The 15,942-nt window shown below is 43.2% G+C and overlaps 1 long non-coding RNA gene across 1 annotated transcript in view; it reads right to left on the reverse strand.

Annotated features, from left to right (window-relative positions):
* Positions 1-719: 719 nt before the first annotated feature.
* Positions 720-15,942, reverse strand: part of LOC132400829 (uncharacterized) — a 32,858-nt gene continuing 17,635 nt past the window's right edge. Inside the window, exons 2-5 of the long non-coding RNA XR_009514406.1 lie at positions 8,253-8,319; positions 6,210-6,291; positions 6,007-6,088; positions 720-1,251 (exon numbers count right to left, since the gene is read on the reverse strand). This is a non-coding gene — a long non-coding RNA (uncharacterized LOC132400829). The remainder of the gene's footprint in view (positions 1,252-6,006; positions 6,089-6,209; positions 6,292-8,252; positions 8,320-15,942) is intronic.

Raw genomic sequence — 15,942 nt, forward strand, 5'->3', positions numbered from 1 at the left:
ATTCTCCTCTGACCTCTCTCATTAACAAGGCATTTTTGCCCATAAAACTGCTGCTCACTGGATGTATTTTTTTTTGGGGTTTTTTTGCACCAGGAGATCAGCAGCTTCAGAGACTCAAACCACATGAGTGGCGCCAACAATCATTCCACCATCAGTCACATAGATCGCATTTCTTCCCCTTTCTGATGTTTGGTCTGAACAACTCTAGACCACGTCTGCATGCTTTCATGCATTCAGTTGCAGTTACCACTGACTATTGGTGAGAATATTCCCTCCCAACTTCATCTTACCCTAGAAAACCAAAAGGTGCTGTAAATCTGAAATAAAAGAAAATGCTGGAAACACTCAGCAGACCAGCCAGCATCTGTGGAAGTACAAACGTTTGTAGAAATAAATAATATTTTTTATCTAAATTTTTCATTGGGATTGCAATGTATGGATCTATCTTTTCAGACCAATATCCCCCTTTAGCGCTACGTATTGATCTGTTGTCTATGCATGCTCATTGCTCCCTCTCTCTCCCTCTCTCTTGCTGCAATGTGAATACACCAGTTAAAGCCATCTCCTGCATGAATGCTTTTATTTAATCGATAAGTAATTGTGCACAGACACAACAAATTGTTGACGAGTGTGAACCTGAATGTCAGAAAATATTGTTATGAACCCTGTAACTGGGTATCTTACCAGCAAAGATAGGAGTATCCGTTGAAGTCTGATGATACTATTTTTAACAGTATTTATTAGTAAAAATACACAGAAATAATATCAATGCAAATATACAGATAATATACGTCATCAATTCTAAACCATAAAGTGCGGGTATAATAATAATAAGAAATAAGCTCTATCATTGTCTAGGGGATAATGAATTGTACGATGGAAATATAAAGTTCAGTTCAGTTCATGCAGGCTGCGGTAGTTGTTGATCACTGTGTTGTAATTGTTGGAGAAAGAGAGAGTAACAGCTATTGACTTGCCGACTTTCCTTTTACGATCTTGATCCGTCGATGCGTTATTGTTGTGGCCATTCACGTATGACTCCTCCATCCTTTAGCTAGACCGTTCCGTGGAGGACTCGTCACCCAGGCAAGGATGGACACACACTCAAGCCCCCACCAGTCTCGTAGCGTCTCTCCTGGTGCGTCTGAGGGGTGTTGCCCCAGACCCTACTTTTATCCCCACTCACGGGGTCTCAGATGTCAATCAGGTTGGGATGATGCAACACATCAACCAGACCACTCTGGATGTCCCCTGAAGGGTTTCAATGAATAGAACAGTATTCAATACACAGTTCCTTCTCCAAGAGACAATAGCAGTAATCAGTGGTTCCGTTCTGCTTTTGTTAGGAGGAGACATTCCACCTTTGTGTATCCCTACGTTGTCTCTCTCTCATTACTGACATGAGCTGTTTACCTCTCTCATTTTGAATCGGGAGCAAGTTACAGCTTGTGATTCAGCTGGGAGCTCAGAGAATTCGACCGTGTAGGTAGGATTTAAGCCTACCTGGTCAATACCTGTGGAGGAGGGGGAACTGCGCAGGCGCGAGTGACGTCAGCGTCGAGCGCGCACTTTAAAAGGCAGGACTTCTTTTCAGAGCGGGCAGCGGAGTCCGTGGAAGCAGAGTCCTGGACTTTGGCTAAGTGGGCTTCGGCGTAAGGGGACTTCGGTAAGCTTGTGTGATTGCTCGCTGAGGGGAAGAAGGTAAGGTCGCTAGGTGCTTTTTAGACTTATTCTATCAATCCAGTTCAGGTATGGGGGAGACAGTCAGAGCAGTGGTGTGCTCCGTATGCAGTATGTGGGAGGTCAGGGTCAACACAGTTGTCCCTGATGACCACACCTGCAAAAGGTGCGTCCAGCTGCAGCTCCTATCAGCCCGAGTTAGGGAGTTGGAGCAGGAGCTGGATGATCTACGGATCATTCGGGAGGTGGAGGCAGAGATAGATAGGAGTTATCAGGAGGTAGTCACACCAAAAAACCAAGAAGTAGGCAGATGGGTGACGGTCCAGAGAGGCAGGGGGAGCAGGCAGAGAGAGCAGAGCACCCCTGCGGCCATTCCCATTAACAATAAGTATACCGTACTGGATACTGTTGGGGATGACCTACCAGGAATGAGTTGTAGTGGTCCTGCCTCTGGCACAGAGGTTGAACCCTCAACTAGAAAGGGGAGGAGGGAAGAGAAGAGAGCGATAGTTTTAGGGGACTCTATAGTTAGGGGGGCAGATAGGAGATTTTGTGGGGCAGATCGGGAGTCTTGGATGGTATGTTGCCTCCCTGGTGCCAGGGTCCAGGACATCTCAGATCGGGTGCAGGCTATTCTTGAGAGTGAGGGCATGAACCCAGATGTAGTGGTCCATGTAGGGACCAATGATGTAGGTAAGGTGAGTGAGGGGGTCCTGCTTAGAGAGTTCAGGGAGTTAGGAGTGAAGCTGAAAGGCAGGACCTCCAGGGTGACAATCTCGGGATTGCTACCTGTGCCACGTGCGAGTGAGGCGAAGAATAGAATGATTATGCACATTAATACGAGGCTGAGAGCATGGTGCAGGAAGGAAGGGTTCAGGTTTTTGGATAATTAGTCTTTGTTCCAGGGACATTGGGATCTGTTTCGAAGGGATGGTCTACATCTGAACCGGAGGGGTACTAACATTCTTGCAGGAGTATTTGCCAGTGCTGCTCGGGGGGGTTTAAACTAGATGTGCAGGGGGCAGGGATCCAGATCCAGAGGGTTGGTCAGAAGGTGCATGGGGTTAAATGTGTACAAGGTTTGGGTGATCTTGAGAAGGTCATCAAAATTCAGGGTGCAATTTGCCCGATGGAAGTTCAAGGAGCTGGGTTAGGTACAGTAGACAGTGTTTTAAGCAAAGAGAGGAGGAATGGGCTAAGAATTCTATACTTGAATGCGCGTAGTGTCAGAAATAAGACAGATGAGCTTGAAGCTCAGATGAAAATGGGGAACTACGATATTGTTGGGATAACGGAGACATGGCTGCAAGGGGATCAGGCCTGGGAATTGAGTATACCAGGGTATACGTGCTATCGTAGAGACAGAAATATGGGAAGAGGGGGTGGGGTGGCCCTGTTGGTGAGGAATGAGATTCAGTCCTTAGCAAGAGGTGACTTGGGAACAGGGGAAGTAGAGTCTGTGTGGATTGAGCTGAGGAACAGTAAGGGTAAAAAGACCCTAATGAATGTTGTGTACAGGCCCCCAAACAGTAGCGTGGATATTGGGTACAAGTTGATTAGGGAGTTAACATTGGCATGTGCTAAAGGTAATGCAGTCGTTATGGGAGATTTCAACATGCAGGTGGACTGGGAGAATCAGGTAGGTGCTGGACCCCAGGATAGGGAGTTTGTGGAGTGTCTAAGGGATGTATTTTTGGAACAGCTTGTGCTTGAGCCAACCAGGAACGAGGCTATTTTGGACTTGGTGATGTGTAATGAACAGGAATTGATAAGTGATCTTGAAGTAAAGGAGCCATTAGGAAGTAGTGATCATAACATGATAAGTTTTTATCTACAATTTGAGAGGGATAGGGGCAGATCAGAGGTGTCAGTGTTGCAATTAAATAAAGGAGACTACGGAGCCATGAGGGATGAGCTGGCCAAAGTTAAATGGGCGGATGCCCTGGCAGGAAAGACAGTGGATCAGCAGTGGCAGATATTCTTGGGCATAATACAAAAGATGCAAATGCAGTTCATTCCAATGAGAAGGAAGGATTCAAAGAGGGGGAAGGGGCCACAGTAGTTGACAAAGGAAGTCAGAGATTGTATAGCATTAAAGAAAAAGAAGTATGACAGGGCTAAGATGAGTGGGAATACAGATGATTGGGAAAGTTTTAAGGAACAGCAGATCTTAACTAAAAAAGCAATACGGAGAGAAAAAATCAGGTATGAGCTCAGTCTAGCCAGGAATATAAAAGGGGATAGCAAAAGCTTTTTTAGCTATGTGAAGAGAAAGAAGATAGTTAAGAACAATGTTGGCCCCTTGAAGAATGAATTGGGAGAAATTGTTTTGGGAAACAGGGAAATGGCAACAGAATTTAATGCATACTTTAGATCTGTCTTCACCAGGGAGGACACAAGCAATCTCCCAGATGTATGGATGGGCCAGGGTCATAAGATATCAGAGGAATTGAGACAGATTGACATTAGGAAAGAAACTGTGATGAGTAGACTGGTAGGACTGAAGGCTAATAAATCCCCGGGTCCAGATGGTCTGCATCCGAGGGTTCTAAAAGAGGTGGCTCAGGAAATTGCGGATGCATTGGTAATCATTTTCCAATGTTCCTTAGATTCAGGATCAGTTCCCGAAGATTGGAGAGTGGCTAATGTTGTCCCACTTTTCAAGAAGGGAGGGAAGGAGAAAACGGAGAACTATCGTCTAACGTCAGTCGTGGGGAAGATGCTTGAGTCCATTATTAAGGACGAAATAGTGGCACATCTAGATGGCAGAAATAGGATTAGGCCGAGCCAGCATGGATTTACCAAGGGCAAATCATGCTTGACTAATCTGTTGGAGTTTTTTGAGGGTGTAATAAGGATGTTAGACAAGGGTAAGCCAGTAGATGTTGTGTACCTAGATTTTCAGAAGGCATTCGTTAAGGTGCCACATAGGAGATTGGTGAGTAAAATCAGAGCTCATGGCATTGGGGGCAGGGTTTCAACATGGATAGAAAACTGGTTGGCAGATAGAAAGCAAAGGGTAGCAGTGAATGGGTGTTTCTCAGACTGGCTGGAGGTGACTAGTGGGGTACCACAGGGCTCTGTATTGGGACCACAGCTCTTTACGATTTATGTCAATGATTTAGATGAGGGCATTGAAAACTATATCAGCAAGTTTGCTGACGATACTAAACTGGGTGGCAGTGTGACATGCGAAGAGGACGTTAGGAGAATACAGGGAGACTTGGATAGGCTGAGTGAGTGGGCAGATACTTGGCAGATGTCATTCAATGTGAATAAATGTGAAGTTATCCACTTTGGAAGCTGGAACAAGAGGGCAGAGTATTTTCTGAACGGTGTCGAGTTAGGTAAGGGAGAAATGTAAAGAGACCTAGGAGTCCTAGTTCACCAGTCAATGAAGGTGAATGAGCAAGTGCAACAGGCAGTGAAGAGGGCAAATGGAATGTTGGCCTTTGTTACAAGGGGAATTGAGTACAAGAGCAAGGATGTTCTTTTGCATTTGTACAGGGCCCTGGTGAGACCACACCTGGAATATTGTGTACAGTTTTGGTCTCCAGGTTTAAGGAAGGACATTCTGGCAATTGAGGAAGTGCAGCGTAGATTCACTAGGTTGATTCCTGGGATGGCAGGGCTGTCTTACGCAGAGAGATTGGAGAGATTGGGCTTGTACACGCTGGAATTGAGGAGATTGAGAGGGGATCTGATTGAAACATTTAAGATAATTAAAGGATTTGATAGGATTGAGGCAGGAAATATGTTCCAGATGTTGGGAGAGTCCAGTACCAGAGGGCATGGATTGAGAATAAGAGGTCAGTTATTTAAAACAGAGTTGAGGAAGAGCTTCTTCTCCCAGAGAGTTGTGGAGGTGTGGAATGCACTGCCTCGGAAGACGGTGGAGGCCAATTCTCTGGATGCTTTCAAGAAGGAGTTGGATAGATATCTGATGGATAGGGGAATCAAGGGATATGGGGACAAGGCAGGGACTGGGTATTGATAGTGAATGATCAGCCATGATCTCAGAATGGCGGTGCAGACTCGAGGGGCCGAATGGTCTACTTCTGCTCCTATTGTCTATTGTCTATTTCCTTGGTATCAGACCTGAAATAATAGCGATTTTGCGATTCTCAAAAAAGGGGGGGGGGTGACTTTGCACCCTTCGGCCCATCAGAGTTGCTCCACATTTGTAACAATATTATGAACTGCAGTAGCAGTTATGGAATGAAACCGAGAGAGTTAAACAGCACGAGAAAGCCTTCACAGACACAGTTACTCACTGTTACCGCGTGAGTAACAGTGAAAGATGTACTGAATTTAAAGTGAAAATACCGTAGCAAAGGCTTCAACCGGGAAAGATGATGAACTTGATAGCGCTAATGAAGGCTGTGAGTCATACATCGAGAGGGTGGAACTGCATTGTAATGTGAACAATGTGGAAGAGCACACATAACATTTTAAGTAATATTATCAGAAATAAAATAACAAGTAATACAAGTTAAAAAGTAAACAGTAAAGCTACTGGTGCCTCATACCTGTGTGGTAGTCCAATGGCCTGGGGGAAGAAGCTGTTTCCTATCCTAACAGATCTTGTCCCAATGCTACCATACCTCCAGCCTGATGGTAGGGGGTCAAAGAGATGGTTAGATGGATGGGAGAGATCACTGACAATGTTAGAGCCCTGCATACACAGCATTCCTGATAAATATCTCTGATGGGTAGAAGAGAGATTCTGACGATCCTCTCAACTGCCTCCGCATTCCTTTGTAGGGACTTGTGGTCAGATGTCTTGCAATTCCCAGGCAAGATGGTGATGCAGCTGGCTAGGATACACTTAATGGTACTCCTATAAAATTTGGTTAAAATGGCCATCTCATCATCGTTGTTGATGAGGCCGGCCACTGTTGTGTCATCAGTGAACTTGACTTGTTTTAAACTGGATCTAGCAATGCAGTCCTGCGTCATTCTGAAGTTTGGTCTGAATAACAACTGAACCTCTTGACCATGTCTGCATACTTTTATGCATTCAGTAGCTGCCACATGACTGGCTGATTAGATATTTGCATTAATGAACAGGAGTACAGGAGTACCTAATAAAGTAGCCGCTGAGTGTATATCATTCTTTTCCTTTTTCTCTCATATTCTGACAAAAGCTCTTGGACCGGAAATGTTACAACCCACCCGTGTTGATCTTTTATCATTGTGTCCCTTCTAGTGCCTCTGGTCTGTCAAATGCCGTGAGCAGTAATATTGGTAGGTTAATTGGTCATTGTAAATTGTCCTGTGATTAGGCTAGGATTAAAATCGGATGATCAATAGGCGATGTGGCTCAAAGGGCCAGAAGGGTCTCCTCTGTACTGAATCTCAATAAATAAAAAATAAATCAATACCTCAGGCCCATGAGTCGAGGTAGAATTTCTATCTTTGCCTTGTTCCTCCATGACCATGATTCCTGGAGTTTTATATGGCATGTGCCTCATACTAAAATTCAACATCAGAATCAGTCACAATCTCCTGAACACAAATTGACAGACATTCACACACAGTGTGACAGTAAAGTGGTTGTATTTGGAAGTTTGGAATGGCAGTTTTCTCTTCGACTTTTTACAGATTTGGGACTTACATCGGAATTATCCTGAATGCCAGGGAAGAGAGACTGAAGACTTAGACGTGTTCAGTGTAAAAACAAATCTTTCAGACTGTGGCACCCTCACGGTACTGTCCCCTGAACTTTCACCTTGAACTTAGGGTTATGGAGTCACAGAGAATCAAAGTACTGAAATAGGCCCTCCCGCCCATCTTGTTTGTGCTGAACTGTTATTCTGTCTGGTCCCATTGACACACATGTAGGCCACAGCATTTCATACCATGTACCGATCCAAACTTCTCTTAACCCGCATCTATCATTTCCACTGCAAGTTCAAAGTGAAGTAGTTCCCCTTCAATATTTCACCTTTCACTCTTAACCTGTGACCTCTAGTTCTAGCAAATTGCAATGGGTCTAGGGTGCTTGCTGAGGCAGGAGTTCAGTCTAGTCATGACCAACCTCTCAAAGCATTTCATCACTGTCGATGTGAGTGCTACTGGGTGATAGTCATTAAGGCAATACAAGATATTAAGAGGAATAGACAGAGAGGGCAGCCAGTGCCTCTTCCCCAGGGCACCATTGCTCAGTACAAGAGGACATGGCTTTAAGGTAAGGGGAGGGAAGTTCAAGGGGGATATTAGAGGAAGGTTTTTCACTCAGAGAGTGGTTGGTGCGTGGAATGCACTGCCTGAGTCAGTGGTGGAGGCAAATACACTAGTGAAATTTAAGAGACTACTAGACAGGTATATGGAAGAATTTAAGGTGGGAGGTTATATGGGAGGCAGGGTTTGAGGGTCGGCACAACATTGTGGGCCGAAGGGCCAGTAATGTGCTGTACTATTCTATGTTCTCAGGCAGCTCACATTATTCTTCTTAGGCACTAGTATAATCGTTGCCTTTTTGAAGAAGTGGAAACAGTGAGTCGTGAGAGGTTGCAAATGTCCTTGAATACTCCCGCCAGTTGGTTGGCACCAGGCTTTCAGAGCCTTACCAGGTACTGCGTTGGGGCCTTCGGCCTTGCAAGGGGTCCCCTTCTTTAAAGGCAGCCTAACATCAGCCTAAAATTTAACAAATACACAGTAAATTAAAAAGAATTTGTTAATTCAAATCCATTGATCTATTCCACTAACCCATCCAGGTTTCACCGGGAAGTTGCACAATCTTGCTGAACCTTCCCATTCTGTTGTTGAAAACCTCAGAAGGGTGTTTGCTGTAGTCATGTCCATACCATTTTAAGCTAGTAAAATTATGACATAGCTTTGTGTTGGGGCACCATTTCCAAATCTACTCCAACCTTGGAACATCCTTCAAGGGAATAATGCAATATAAAATGCTGACTGCAGAAAGTGTCTTTAGTGATTTAAAGTGATTGAGTAAGAGTGACTGAGTGATCTAAAGGAAAGGCTTGATTCACCTGCACTGTATCCTGATGCTTGTCTGTTATATCCAGGAATCAGAATCGGGTTTAATATCACTGGCATATGTCTCGAAATTTGTTGTCTTATGGCAGCAGTACATTGCAATACAGAGTAATAAAAAAGCTATAATTTATAATAAGAAATACTGTATTTAAAAACATAAATAAATAGTAAAAAAGAGAGCAGAATAAAAACAAAGTAAAAGCAGTGAGGTGGTGTACATGGCTTCATTGTCCATGCAGAAATCTGATGGCCGAGGGGAAAAAGCTGTTTCCAAAACATTGAGTATAGGTGTTTAGGCTCCTGGACCTCCTCCTTGATGGTAGCAATGGGAAGTGGACATGTTCTGGGTGATGGGGGTCCTTAATGATAGATGACATCTATTTGAGACATCACCTTTTGAAGATGCTGGGAAGGCTAGTGTCCAATATGAAGGGGGCCGAGATCACAACTTTCTGCAGCTTTCTGTGTACTATACAGTATCATTTGTGTCTAGTTTGGTTGACTTGCTGAAATGGTAGTATATATGCTCACTTAATAAACAAGAATATGTAACTATCATCAGATATCTGAACAGTGTTGTGGTTAAATGTAGAGTAATTTATGCTTTGATGTTCTGTTGACCAGAGAAGAGGAGGAATTTCTTTAGTCGGAGGGGAGTGACTCTGTGGAATTCATTGCCACAGGCAGTTGTGGAAGCCAAGTCATTGGGGTATATTTAAAGCGGAAGTTGATAGGTTCTTGACTAGAAAGAAATTCAAAGGTTACGGAAAGAAGGCAGCAGAATGGGTTGATAAATCAGCTATGATGGAATGGCAGAGCAGATTCAATAGTTCAAATGCTCTAAATCTGCTCCTATGTCTTCTGGTCTTATGATTGGTATGTGTTCTCCCAACTTCCCCTTCCTGAAATCCACAATCAGTTTGTGACATTCCTCCCACATTCCAAAAGATGTACAGATTAGGGTTAATAAATTGTGGGAATGCTTTGTTGGTGCCAGAAGATGATGACACTTGCAGGCTGCCCCAGCTTGACTTCTGATTTGCTCGTTAATGGAAACAACGCATTTCATTGTATGTCTCACTGCACATGTGCCAGATAAAGCTAAACTTCATCGTTATATCTTCCTGTAGCATTGACTCTCTGCTTTTCAAATGGCATCGGTGAAATGTTTCTGCATGAGAGGATTGGGTCTTGTTGGCATTGAATATGCTCCGCTGAATGACTTAAAAGGTTGAATTTGAGTGTCTGTGAAGAATTGGCTTTGAGAAAAGAACCTAAGCTGACAATTTTAGTAACAGTTAGGTGAATAAGTTTGAATCAAATGATTAATGCAAAGGAGATGAGAGACTTGGGGAGCCAGACTTCAATGGCCAGCTATCTCTTGAGCCATAATGTCATGTGATTGTAGCTGAACGTTGTAGATGGTATATTTTTTTAAACGGTGCATTTTTTTCAGGCCGCTGATGATCTCTACATTGTGTTCAGTGACACCATACGGAATAACAAGCCTGGCTTGATCACCCGAACCTACATCAGCATGCAAATACCCACTGAACTGAATTGTGCAGCAGTTCAATACTGAGAGAAAAATAAGTGCTGACACCAGGTAATGGCTCTGCACATGGAACCTTGCTGAACTCTTTCCCTTTGATTCCCGTCCGACTTTCTGTACTAATTCTGCATGGCCCTGATAACTCTTGCCAAGTTTTACACAGGTACTATTAAAAGCTTCCTATCCAGAAGCATCAGAATCAGGTTCGTTATGTGCCATGCTGTACGATGTGATCTTTCAGTGACTATGATTGTTCTTAGCAAATCTTTCTACAGAAATGACTTGCCATTGCCTTCTTCAAGGCAGTGTCTTTTCGAGACAGGAGACCACAGACATTATCAATACTCTTCTGAGATTATCTGCCTGGTTTCATTGTCCACGTAACCAGGACTTGTGCTAAGCGCCAGCTGCTTATACAACCATACACCATCTGCCCCCATGGCTTCACGTGACCCTGATCAGAGGGGCTAAACAGATGCTGCACCTTGCCCAGGGGTGACCTGTAGGCTAGCGGAGGGAAAGAGTGCTTTGCACCTCCTTTGGTGGAGGTGTATCTCTACCCTGTAGCCCATCAGATTTATTATAAGTCATGGAAGCAGAACTAGTCCACTCAACCCATCAAGTCTTCTCCAACATTTTCTCCAGGTGTGGGTTAATTTTTTTCGGAGGTGTATAAACTGAAGCTGGGAGATCCCACCGTGTCCCGAAAAATACTCATCTCCAACCGATTGTGACTGTTACGTCGTGACACATGACAGTGGTACCCTTGTCACGTGACTGGGGTTGAAGCTATACTGAACTTGAGGTAATGGTCTTGTGATGGTGGAGTCATTTTCCCACCAGTAGAGATCATGTGACAGGTTTTTTTTACAGGTTATAAAAAGAAGACCCCACCCTGTGAGGGGGGTAGTTCGTGGCTGGATTTGCCAAGTTGACTTCACGCCACTGTGTGATTTAATGTGATGATGCAGTTTAGTTGAAAGATGAAGTTTTATCTGATGCCTAAAGTTTAAAAGGTCATTGCCAGCAGGTTCTTTACAATACTGCTAGTTTGAGAATCAGTGGAGAGTGAAGATCGGAGTTCGGGAGTTAAAGATCGAGGAGAATCGATTTACAATGGTGAAACTGGTTCAACCTTATTTAACCCTTATTCGAAAGGAATTCGTGGATTGTTCTCGTGTTAATCTCTGCGGGATAGCAGAAGATTGAGGACAGTGTGATAAAGGAAAGGTCAGTGCCTGTAAGCCGCTTCGTTTTGTAAATTCTTTGTGGGAAAAGTTCGATGTCGGGGATCGAAGCAAAACGACGTGAAAGAGAATTTAAATCGTCTTATGAAGTCTCTCCTTTTAACTGGACTGTGAGCATTTTTGAACTTTTGGCAATACTACTTTTAAGAACTGTTTGAGCTGCATCGCTCTAAGAACAGTTTAAGCTGCCGCACAGCAGCTGTTTCCGGTTATGTTAGTGTTTGTTTACTTTTGGGGGGGTTTGTTTTCAGTGTTTAATAAACGTGTTGTTTGTTATAAAAAAAAACCCTTGCCTAACTCATATATTTATTGTTGCCTGAATACGTAACATGACAGACATCTGGGTGTTATTGGATTACTGCTTTGGAAACTGGAATATTGCTGCAGCCTTCCTGATATTACAATAATGTCTTCGTTTTGGAAATATTTAATTGGCAAAAGAGCTTTAGGTTGTCATGAAGTCCTAGAAAATGATTTAGATATAAGACCATAAGATATATGAGCAGAATTAAGCCACTCAGCCCTTCAAGTCCTCTCAAACATTTGATCATAGCTGATATCTTTTCCCTCTGAACCTCATTCTACTGCTTGCTCCCCACAGCCTTTGACACCCTTTCTAATCAAGAACCTACCAGCCTCCACTTTAAATATACCTAATGACTTGACACAGTTCTCTGTGGCAATGAATTCCACAGATTCACCACCCTCTGGCTAAAGAATTCCCTCCTCAGCTCTGTTCTAAAGGGGCATCCTTGTATTTTGAGGCTGTGCTCTCTGGTCTTAAACTCCCCCATTAATGGAAACATCCTCTCTATCCAGGCTTTTCAACATTCAATAAGATCCCCCCCCACCCCCCCCACCCCCCCCATACTTTTAAACTCCAGCAAATACAGACTGAGAGCCATCAAACACTTTCTATACATTAACCCTTTCATTCCTGTGATCATTCGCGTAAATCTTCTCAGGAACATCTCCAATGCCAGCATATCCCTTCTTAAATATCAAGCCTAAAACTGCTCACAATACTCCATAAGACCAATACCAATGCCATAGAAACCCTCAGCATTACTCCCTTGCTTTGGTGTTTTGTGACAGCAGTGCAAAGATATGAAAGTTACTGTATGTTACAAAAACAAAAAGAAAGTTGAAAAGCTGAAAAGAACAGCTTACTGTAGCAACTGCACAGCCCAGCACAGTGAGAAATTACAGAAGGTGGTAAACGCAATCCAATCCATCATGAAAACCAATCTCTCACCCACTGAGTCTGACCACCCTTCTTACTGCTTTGAGGAAGCAGTTAACATACTGTAGGACCCCCTACCATACACGTCTTTATCTCTTCTCCCCTCTCCCATTGGGCAGAAGATAAAAAAGCTGAAACCATGGTACACCAAAGTCAAGAACAACTTTTGTAACAGTGAGATAGAGAGATTCTATAACATTGGGACAGACAGATTCTATAACATTGGGACAGACAGATTCTATAACATTGGGACAGACAGATTCTATAACAGTGGGACAGACAGATTCTATAACAGTGAGATAGATTCTATAACAGTGAGATAGACAGATTCTATAACATTGGGACAGACAGATTCTATAACAGTGAGATAGACAGATTCTATAACATTGGGACAGACAGATTCTATAACAGTGGGACAGACAGATTCTATAACATTGGGACAGACCGATTCTATAACAGTGAGATAGACAGATTCTACAACAGTGAGACAGACAGATTCTACAACAGTGGGACAGACAGATTCTATAACAGTGAGATAGAGAGATTCTATAACAGTGGGACAGACAGATTCTATAACATTGGGACAGACAGATTCTATAACAGTGAGATAGACAGATTCTATAACATTGGGACAGACAAATTCTATAACAGTGGGACAGACAGATTCTATAACATTGGGACAGACAGATTCTATAATATTGGGACAGACAGATTCTATAACATTGGGACAGACAGATTCTATAACATTGGGACAGACAGATTCTATTACAGTGAGATAGACAGATTCTATAACAGTGAGATAGACAGATTCTATAACATCTTGAACAGATGTCTCAGTTGCTAAGGATGAATTTTTGATGTCCCATTCTATCTCACCATGGTCCTTACCCTGTTGGTTTGCCTTTTATCTGTAGCTACTACACTACATTCTGCACTCAGTGGCCACTTTACCAGGTACAGGAGTGGAACCCAGTGTGTCTTCTGCTGCTGTAGCCCAGGCTCAATGTGTTGTGCATCCAGAGAAGCTCTTATGCACACTTCCATTGTAATGCATGCTTATTTGAGTCACTCTTGCCTTCCTGTCAGCTTGATCAAGTCTGGCCAATCTCCTCTAACCTCTTTCATTAACAAGGTGTATTCACCCACAGAGCAGCTACTCACTAGATTTTTTTTGTACTATTCCCTGTAAACTCTAGAGACTGATGTGTGTGAAAATCCTGGGAGATCACTAGTTTCTAAGATACTCAAACCAGCCAGTCTGGCACCAACAATCATTCCACAGACGAAGTCACATAAATCACATTTCTTCTCCATTCTGATATTTGATCTGAACAACAATTGAACCTCTTGACCATGTCTGCATGCTTTTATGCATTGAGTTGTTGCCCAATGATTGGCTGATTAGATATCTGCATTAACAAGCTGCTGTTCCAGTGTACCTAATAAAGTGGCCACTGAGTGTACATAAGGCAGTATCTGTCTGGATGGTACACAAAGAAAGGGTTTTCACTGTAACTCAGTACACATGTAACTCTCAGTTCGGCTAGCAGCTTATTATGGGGATGATAGTCCCTGGCCCGGCCAAACTTAAGAAATCTCGTTTGAATGGATGCTGCACAATGTGTCCCCTGTTACAAATCAGTACCCCGAAATAACAGACAGTACACAATATGCGACTAAACGATCGAGCTTTATAATTCTTAATTTGACTATATGGTTAGTAAAGAAAACAAAAAGAGAAAAAGGGCCCATTCTCATGAGACAGTCTAATGTGCAACATTGGAGCTCACTGATAAGGCCATTCGTCCACCATCAACCTCCTCGGATCGTCACTGACCTTTGGACCCTCTGTTTGAGGTCTACCAACTCTCTGCATTTGCGTCTTCTCTCCTCATCTCTCCCCGACAAAAGAACCGTGAATTCCTGGCTCCCAGACACACAAGAAAGAACAACACCCTGCTCATTGGCTAGCGTGCCCCGTTATCTCTAGGCATAACCTAAAAATTACTGCTACAGAGAAACCATTACCTCAGCAGTGGAACATTACAGAGAAGCCATTACATTAGCAGTGAAACCTTACAGCGTGTTGCATACATGACAAAAATAAACCAAAGTGGCCAGTGTTGATTCACTGTTATTTCACTAGAACTATTACATTCAACGCTGAAGATGGGAACTTCTCTGTTGCAATGATGGTTTTTAAAGATGAAAGTTTCAAGGAGAAATGCACCACTGTTCCTTTCCTGAGTCTGGAAGATAACACCTATGTGAAAGTCACCATGGTATGAATTCTTTCTCCATTTCGATTTGAGCTCTGTATTATAGGTGACCTTGGAGGATCTTAGAGAGGCAGTTTCCAACAAGAGGATTGGTGTGCAGGAATCCATGAGGTCATGAAGAGTCGGACAACCGACCAACAACAAATTATAGGTGAAGTTTGATCTGAGAGATGGCCTAATATGATCAAGGGCTGGCCTCAAAGAAGAAAAGGAGGGGTTTGTGCCAGTTCACAGGCAGCAGTAATATGTGTTTCAGGGAGAAGAACCTGTATAAAAGCTCATGCAAAGTAATATCTACAGCTGGTCTCTTCTACAGGGATGTATCAGGGAATATTTTGGATGTTAAAGATTTAAAGATTAACTTTATTTGTCACATATACATCGGAACATTGAAATCTAGAGTGAAATGCATAATTAGTGTCAATGACCAGTAGTTTCTGAGGATGTGCTGGGGGCAGCCCGCAAGTGTTGCCATGCTTCTGGTGCCAACACAGCCATCCCACAACTTATTATGTATGTGTATAGAATGTGGGAGAAAACAGGAGCACCTGGAGGATGCCCAAGCTGTCACAGCGAGAATGTACAAACTCCTTACAGACAGCAGCAGGAATTGAACCCTGTAAAGATTGCACTAACTGCAATGCTCATTTGTGGTGGTCTGCTGGAATTCTATCATTACGTGGAGAACTACTGCATGATGGAAATAACATGTGGAGGGTGAGTAGGGAGACAGGTATATTCCAGTAAAAAGGAAGGACAAGGATGACAAGGAAAGGAACCTTGGCTGTTGAGAGAAGTGGTAAATTTAGTCAAGAAGAAAAAGGAAACGGGTTTAAAGTTTCGGAAACTGAAATAAAACAGAACTCTTGAGGATTATTTAAAAAAAAAAGCCAAAAATGAAATCGGGAAGAAAATTAAGAAAGCCAGGAGGGGCCATGA

This window comes from Hypanus sabinus, chromosome 10 (assembly GCF_030144855.1).
Source record: "Hypanus sabinus isolate sHypSab1 chromosome 10, sHypSab1.hap1, whole genome shotgun sequence".
Classification (NCBI taxonomy): Eukaryota; Metazoa; Chordata; class Chondrichthyes; order Myliobatiformes; family Dasyatidae; genus Hypanus; species Hypanus sabinus.